This window comes from Neophocaena asiaeorientalis, unplaced genomic scaffold (genome assembly GCF_003031525.2).
Source record: "Neophocaena asiaeorientalis asiaeorientalis breed wild unplaced genomic scaffold, Neophocaena_asiaeorientalis_V1.1 scaffold127, whole genome shotgun sequence".
NCBI lineage: Eukaryota > Metazoa > Chordata > Mammalia > Artiodactyla > Phocoenidae > Neophocaena > Neophocaena asiaeorientalis.
Window position 1 is genome coordinate 5,293,059 of NW_020175414.1, and position 8,925 is coordinate 5,301,983.

Here is an 8,925-nt window from a genome sequence, read left to right on the forward strand (position 1 = left end):
GGAGCAAAGTGAGGACATGGGGCATTGAAGGACAGCAGAAAGAGGTAGGGTCAATGGATAGAAGGTCTCAGGGGGATAAAAAATTATTGGTATGGGGGTATTAGAGTGAGATGGAAAAATGGAGGTAATGATCAAAGAGGGATGCCTCAAATTGAGATTTTGAAAGAGATGTATGTAAGGGTAACAAAGCATACCATGGATTTGGATAACTAAGGTGCAATGGAAGGCAAGAACATTAGAAGTAAAGACAAAGTGTTGGACAAATTATCCATATAGATATAAAAGCACAAAGGATAATAATAGAATAGTGATAGGGAAATTTCCAGTGATCCAGGGCCTAAATTCTCCAACTAATTAAGGCAAAAGATTAGAAGGATGGTAAGTGATTATTAAAAAGAGGAGTACCAAATAGCATAGTCAAAGACATTGGGTAGGGTCAGGGAGGCAGGGGAATGATGGTCTGGAAGTGGGAATGAAGAGTATTACCACTCTAGGTCCAGTGGTCCATGGAGTGGTGGGAAGGAAAACGGCCATCATTTGAGAAAGCTACAGGGAAAACACTGGCCTCAAGGGACAGCCAGATTTCCTTAGGAACGAGAAGGTGGAAGGCACTTTGAAGCTTAGGATTTAGGGGATTTTGCTGATGACACTCAGTGAGTTCTAGAAAATACAGTTGCCAAGTTTAAGGCTCTGAGGTGTAGGAACTGGGGTCGGGAGAGAGCTGCACAGAGCCATGATGGGGATAATGCCCTGGGCACTCATGGGATTAGTCTGATGTTCTCTCAGGGCAGGAGCCAGAGAACATTTTCTGTAAAGAGCCAGACAGGTTTTGTGGAACATAAGTTCTCTGTCACGACGATAACTCAGCTCTGGCAGTGCAGCCTCAGACGTGCGTAAACGAATGAGGGTGGCTGAGTCCCAGTAAAACTCATTAGAGGAAACTGGCAGTTAGCCGACCCCTGCCTGAGGTGGAGTTGATTGATGAGTTTTGGGGACTGTTAGTTGGGTGGTTGCAGGGATAAAGCAGGTTGAGGTCAGAGGAGGGTGGTGGGAATAGTATTCTCACAGAGAGTTCATGTTATTCTAGGGCCCTGCATCCTACCAGCAGGGTGAGGGCTGGGTAATCCCTGTGGCATCTGGACCTCTGCGGGCCTACTCAGACCCTGCTGTGGCCTCCTGTGTTTTAGCTAGACTAATGGGTAAATGGTGTGGTCACCTTCCAAAACACAAGTGAGGAAGAAGAGACACTTTTGAGGGAAAAATGTTGAGTTTCATTTATGATGTTGACTTTGTTATCCGAGTAGAGACGACCAATTGAATTAGGGTCTGGAGCTCACAAGATGTCTGGGTGGGACATATAAAGGCACCGTCCTTGGGTAAAGGATAAATTGAAGTCTCACTCAGGCTTTAACTGAAGACAATCCCCTTGGGAACATTTAAGGGCAGGCAGAAATGGTTTCCAGTTTTATATATTGATAAAATCAATCCCATGTTTTCTAAATCCCATCCTCATTTTGTGCTGGATGGGCACCAAGATTTTGAAAAGTATGAGATGGAAAGTTTCCACATTCACAGATCAGATAAATGCACTACTTGTTTGAGGTTGTATAACCGAGGAATGAGTGCATGAAAAAAAGTCTTGAATCTCCTGCAATTATTTCAGTAGAGCACAATGATTAATGAGTTGAGGGTTGAAATATCCTCTTTCCTTTTGATGGCTCATTTTTCTGCCCATCATCACCTCTAGAAGAGGACAAAGAAATGAAATCATTTAACATTACTACCAATTAACAGCTTCTGTGGAGAAACTAATGGAAACTCTAGCATAAGTGGACGTTTTTAGGTTGTCTCTTTCTGTGCCCTGAGAACCCAGAAAATCAGTATGAGGTAGTGGAAATGTGGTGGTCTGTGCTGAGAATCTGAAGACCTGAATTTGAGGTGGTTTAGGTACAAACAGGACAGGTGACCTTGGGTTCCTCACTTAACCTCTCTGCCCTGCAGTGTTCTCACTTGTAAAGTGCCAACTACATGCCAAGTATATGCCAGACACCATGCATACCCCTTGCTTCATTTAATAATTCCTACCTGGGCTTCTCTGGTGGCGCAGTGGTTGAGAGTCCACCTGCCAAGGCAGGAGACACGGGTTCGTGTCTCCGGGACACGGCATCCGGGAAGATCTTCCCGGCATCCGGGAAGATCCCGCATGCCGCGGAGCGGCTGGGCCCATGAGCCATGGCCGCTGAGCCTGTGCGTCTGGAGCCTGTGCTCCGCAACGGGAGAGGCCACAACAGTGAGAGGCCCGCGTACCGCAAAAACAAATAAATACATAAATAAATAATTCCTACCTAAAACAAGGTTGCTGTAAGAGCCACGGGAAATGGATATAAAAGCACCTTGTAAACCATAAAGCAATACACCACATAAGGCATTCTATAACACTAATCACGGGTTTTCAGTGGCCCTAATTGCCACAGAAATAGCAATCAGTTTGCCCATGTCTGAAAGCCTCATTCTGGGGTTCAGTTTTCTTTTGTGTTGCTGTTTTTCTTCTTTTTTTTTTTTTTTTTTTTTTTTTGTTTTCTTTTTTGGATGTGCCCCACGGCATGTGGGATCCTTTTTCCCCCGACCAGGGATCAAACCCATGCCCCCTGCATTGGAAGGACAGAGTCTTAACCACTGGACCACCAGGGAAGTCCCTGTGTTACTGTTTTTCATTATTGTTCTTAGGTTAAGGAACCAAACCTCCCATTTACTGCTTATGTTTTATACTAAAATTGCCAAACTCAGAAAAGGGAAGGTAAAGTTCTAGAATTCTTCAGTGACCCGAGGCCCAATCCTCTTACTAAATGTGCTGTGACTTTTATAAATCCCAATCTGCTGCCCTTTCTAAAGCTCCCCTTATGGATGTGCCCCACGGCATGTGGGATCCTTTTTCCCCCGACCAGGGATCAAACCCATGCCCCCTGCATTGGAAGGACAGAGTCTTAACCACTGGACCACCAGGGAAGTCCCTGTGTTACTGTTTTTCATTATTGTTCTTAGGTTAAGGAACCAAACCTCCCATTTACTGCTTATGTTTTATACTAAAATTGCCAAACTCAGAAAAGGGAAGGTAAAGTTCTAGAATTCTTCAGTGACCCGAGGCCCAATCCTCTTACTAAATGTGCTGTGACTTTTATAAATCCCAATCTGCTGCCCTTTCTAAAGCTCCCCTTAGCAAAGTAAAGGGTTTGGAAAAGGAATCCACAGGAGTGCTCTTTTCTGGCCTGAGGAGGCAGTGCCATTAGGATATTATGGCATTCTTGCATTATAATTTACACCTGCATTTCATGCATTTTATTCACCGCCAATAATTATTGAATAATTACTGTGTTCTCCCACTGCGGGCTCTCTTTGTACTCCCACTTCTCCCTAGGGTTTCAGCTAGATTGTTGCCTCTTGAAAGTTTCTTTCCTTCTGAAAAGCAGGCAGGTGGCTTGTAATTGTTATTTTTGAGCCAAGCATTTAAATAGGCAAGCTTTCTACCCAGTAGCCTATCTCCCCGGTTTCCGTGTGTACTGTTTACTGGAAGGATAACAGGAAGCAGCTTGTCCTAGGAAGTCACTGCTACTTAAAGACCTTAAAATTCATGTGTTTGTGACTCCCGTGTTACCTATTTTCATGTAGCATCTTCCAAATCTGCTAAGCTGATTTGAATTGAGATAAATTAGATCATTTGCAGCCCAACTTGCCTGCCAAATTCAAACTGGCACTTGAAGCACTTTATGTATGTTTGGGGGTTTGCTGGAAGACAAAATCATCAAGACTTAGCTATAGTGAAGGAGTTTGTTTGTTTTCCTGTATGGAAAACAAGTTAACTCCTGCTTCTTTTTGCTTTTTACTCCTTTGCTGCAAAAAAAAAAAAAATAATTCCCCAGTCACCTGGTTAGTCTGTCTCCATATACATCCTCTAACTCAGAGATTTCTATCTTCTTGCCAGGAAACAAAAACTTCAGAGATTATAGATAAATCTAAAGTATTAGGTATAATCTGATGGCTTTACCTACATGATCTTTTAGTCATTTCAGTGTCACTGCTCCCGGGGAAAGTCTTGTTAAGACTGGAATTTTTACTCAACATTCCTTTCTGTTAAAAACCTATAATTACTCTTGGAACGAACTTAAACTTTTGTTACTTCCCAAAGAGTGCTTACGCTGAATCCTAAAGTGTTCATTGGGTTTTTGCCACCTACTTTACAACCACAATGAAACTCAATATATGATGGTTTAATAGACAAGTGTTTCTTGAGTCTGATTTTTGAAAATGGAGACAAAAGCTGTTCTGGACTCCAAAGCTTTCACATAATTTATTATTCCACACATTTGTTATTGCGTATTTCACAATAAATACACAAAGGCTGCTTTCTGTATTTATTCAGACTTAGAAATTGTAACCAAAATGACCCAAGCCCTGGTATCACAGGATAACTGAATACTTATTATTAGAAGGCAAATTTTACTGGATAAATGCAGACATTGCTCTAATTGGTTGTACAGTGTAACACCCAGCACTTACTAAGGCAAAGTTGTTTACACTCATCTCTCAGTTAATCCTCACGTCAAGGTGTCCCTAAAGTAGGTGGGTAGAAAGTAGGAAATAATATGATCCTCTGCGCTATAGCACAAGAGTTGAGCTACTTGGAATTGGTTTGGAAATCTAAGCTCGGGACACTCAGAATATCATCTTGTTCCCAGGAGTCTCCTCAGTTTCCAAGTGATTTTCCCATAAGAAAAGAGAAGATAATAAATAGAGTCATAGGAATGTTTGAAACTTCATTTTATGTTGTTGTAAATAATACATTCCTTTAAATAATATCCCTTTGTAAGCTCATGTGTCACCTCACCCAGCCGTCTCTATTATAAAAAACTCAGATTTGGGACACGACAGATTGGCAATCCCAATGCCCCAATTGTTGTAAAATGTTTGATAAAGTTGAAGTCTGCCTTCATGTATATTTTAGACATTGGTCAGTTTATTCATTTAATAAATTATTACTGAACATCTGTACATGTTAGATACTGCACTAGGGCTGGTGATAAAACAAATAAAGCATAGCCCCTGCTCTCCCTAGAACGCTCAATGATGCTAAATGTAAAATCAGAATGAAAATCTAGGAGATGAAATTATTTAGATAGAGAAATGACTGACCTCAAGAAATAATCTGTGCATGGCCAAGATGTTACAACACATAACCAGTACACAATCACTTGTGCTGAGTCAGAGATATTAACTAATCCAAATACAGTAAATAGAAGAAAGTGAAATAATTCACTTACTCATATATCATGTATTTATCATTCGCATACCTTTCCGTGCCCTCACAGAACTTACAGCCCTTATTTACCAGTGTCTCCCTCAGTTTTCCCAGCTGTGAATATGTCCCCACATCCATTCAGTTGCCTAGACCAAATAGCAGGAATCAACCTTGATTCACTTCTTTCCTTCAACCTCAAACCTCCCCTGACCTCTCACCCCCAATTCAGAAGCAAACTCGGCCAACTCCAAAACACACTGAATGTACACTGTCTCACGGTCTGCAGTCACTGCTCTTGTCAAGCCCCGCCACCTCTCGTGTGGCCCTCGGTGGAGCCCTAACTGAGTTCCCTGCCTCTGTTCTGCCCTTCCAACCCCAGCACACACACCATCCATTTCCAACTCAGCAGCCAGAGTAAACTTCTTAAAATGGAAACCAGCTGTATGTCAATTACATCTCAATTTAAAAAAAAAAAAAGGAAACCAGATTGTGCCACTTATCAGTGCAAAGTGGCTCCCCTTGTACGGAATAAAATTCAAACTCCTTTTTTGGGGCTATGAAAGCACATATGATCTAGTCCCTGTCTTTCTCTCCAAGCTCAACTCCTACTATCACGGCCCACTCCCAGCCATACTGGACTTTCTGTGCCTCATGTTCACCAACTGCCTTCCCACTTTGAGCCTTTGTACAGGCTGGTCCTCCTAATCTTTACGTGGCTGGTTCCCTCATCACTCAGATCACAGCATAGAGTTATAGCCTCAGACATCTTCTTTGAGCTCTCCCTTTACCATCATATCACCACCAGTTTAATTCTCCACATACCACTTATCACACTCTGGGGGTATCCCTTTTTATTGGTTTATTTGATTGTTGTCTGTCCACCACCATTAAAATGGAAACTCCATGTCTATCTCATTGTGCCTAAAACAGTGCCTGATAATGTACCCAATGCTCAATAAATATTTGTGGAATAAAAGGATGAATGATGTCAGCTAGAAAAGGTTGGGGGGCAGAATGAGGAACTGGAGGGAGAGGCGGGGAGGAGAACTGGGTTTAACCTCAAATCTGTCGCTCTGCAGTTTATGTGATCTAGCACAAGTTATCAATGCTAAGCCATAATTTCCTCTTCTGTAAAGTAGGAATAATAACTGTGAGCATATAAACTGCTCAGCTTTCTTCCTGTTATGTGTGGATGCTAAATAAATATTAGTTTTAATGTGATATTATTAGGTGTGCTCTGTTATGGACCTGAACACTTCTAATATGTCACCCCATGAGTGGGATGAACTACACCTCCATAGCTTCCACCTCTTTCAATACGATTCTCTGCAAGTCAAGCAACTCTCTGATTATTAACTTGACCTCCTACATACCTGATTCATTAGTATCCTTGGCTGCCAATAAAAGCATATTTCCTGATGAATATTAATAAGATAACACCATGTTTACATTTAGTCTCTTTTGAGTTTTGTTAGCTTGAATCAGTCCCCTGAACTTATTCCTCTCTGGGAAAAACCAAACACAGAGGTGTGGGGCCTCCAAGGCTGCTGTCCAGGCCCTGCCCAATGGCTGCACCAAAGGCCCAGGCCCAGGAGAGCAACCCCAGGCTGTCCTGGACAGCCGTTCCCAGTTGTGCACATGGACTCCCGTGCTTTGAATCTAATCACTCTTCCACATGATAACTCTTCCAATACTGAAAATTTTCTATTTTTCTTTTACCTCCCTCCCCCAAATCTTCCCTCGAAGATGGATATCTGCATAGAATGAGAAATCACTGGGGCCGTTTTACCGTTCTGAGCTTCAAATGGGTCAGGAGTGACACCGGCTGAGACATTTCATGTGTTTTTCTTTTAATCTGTCTTTGGGGGAAAGAGCTATATCTGTTATAGACTTAATATTTTTAGAAATTTAATGGGCTCATTTAGAAGTAAATATTTTAAATGGGCCACCCACTCATTGCCTTAACTGCATCTTACTGTGGCATTATCACAGAGGCTTCAAACCTCAGGGACCCAGAAACCTTTTAACACTCTGTTTAGTAAACGATAAACTCTTGGTTGATGATCTGAGTTCACTCTCCCTTAGCGCAGATCAGGCTGCTGAGGCAGGTGATATTTCAGTCATTTGAATGTCAGTCTAAAAGCATGAACATCTCTGCCACACATCATCAGAGCCCCGGGTCATTTACACTTGTGGTTGTCTTACTTCACAGCCCAGAGCTTTCCCCGAGCTGCTGTCATTCTGACCCTGAGGCCGCCCTTCACAGCCTCCTGACTCCACTCCCCACATCCCCTTTCAAGCCGACACTGAGCAGAAGTTGACCTTGTCCCATCAACCACTTACCCACACAGACCCAATTAATCTTTGGTTGCCAGTCAGTCTAACTCACTTTCCTCCTTGAATTCTATAGAATCTCACAGAAGGGAAGTTTCGGCTTCATTTTCTTCCATGTGGAATGAACTGTGGCTGAAACATAGATGGCTGCACTATGGAAGGATTTGAGGACCCCTGGGGACCAAAGGCATCTTCTTGTCAGAGTGTCAGTGTGTGGGAACCTACCCCTACTCCTTTCTTTTACTCCTTAGGGCTTCTTTCCAAGGATAAGAAATTCCTAGGTAAATAACCAATTGCTTCCAACCCGGGAGTCTGCTCTAAGACAGATTCCACACAAAAATAAGGGGAAATGGATGGAAAAGGGCACCGAAGAAGGCATTCTGAGTGTCTCAAGGTGTATGAGGGTGCTGGGTGCCTGTGCATAGTGGGTGCCCAAGTGAGTTTAACCATGATTAGACCTGGCTTCAGTCAAGAACACAAAAACGTAAATCAGTTGTTATTTCAATAAATGTAGGGCAGAAGTCTATCATGAGGACTCGGTTCATCAGTGTTTAGAATATTCAAAATGCATTCAGACCACTTGTAAGATGATAACTATTGTCTACATGAGATGCCTATATCGTCATTGACCTGGATTTGATGAGCTGCTCACACGAGTAGAGTAAAGATTTGATTTGGAAAAAAAAAAAAAAGATTTGATTTGGGGTGCAAAGACTGAAAAGAAAGACAGCATTGCCCATGGAATGAGAAACTCAAGCAGTGGGGAAGATCAGTGGTCCATCCCACATTCCAACACCAGGGAAAACATCCCATGGTGCCATCCTTGGAGTTTGTGAGGCCCACCCATTGTAACAACAATTGGGGAGTATACTTGGGTCCTGTGATAGGCAGAATAACAGCTCCCACCCCCAAAGTTTTTCATGTCCTAATCCCCAGAAACTTTGCATATGTTAAATTACATAGTAAAGGAGAATTAAGGTTACAGATAGAATTAAGGTCTCAATCAGCTCACCTGGAGATAGGTCAGATTATCCTCAATTATCTGGGTAGGCCAAATGTAATCACAAAAATCTTTAAAAAGTAAAAGAGGGGGCTTCCCTGGTGGCACAGTGGTTGAGAGTCCGCCTGCCGATGCAGGGGACATGGGTTCGTGCCCTGGTCCGGCAAGATCCCACATGCTGCGGAGCGGCTGGGCCCACGAGCCGTGGCCGCTGAGCCTGCGCGTCCGGAGCCTGTGCTCCTCAACGGGAGAGGCCACAACAGTGAGAGGCACACATATCGCAAAAAAAAAAAAAAAA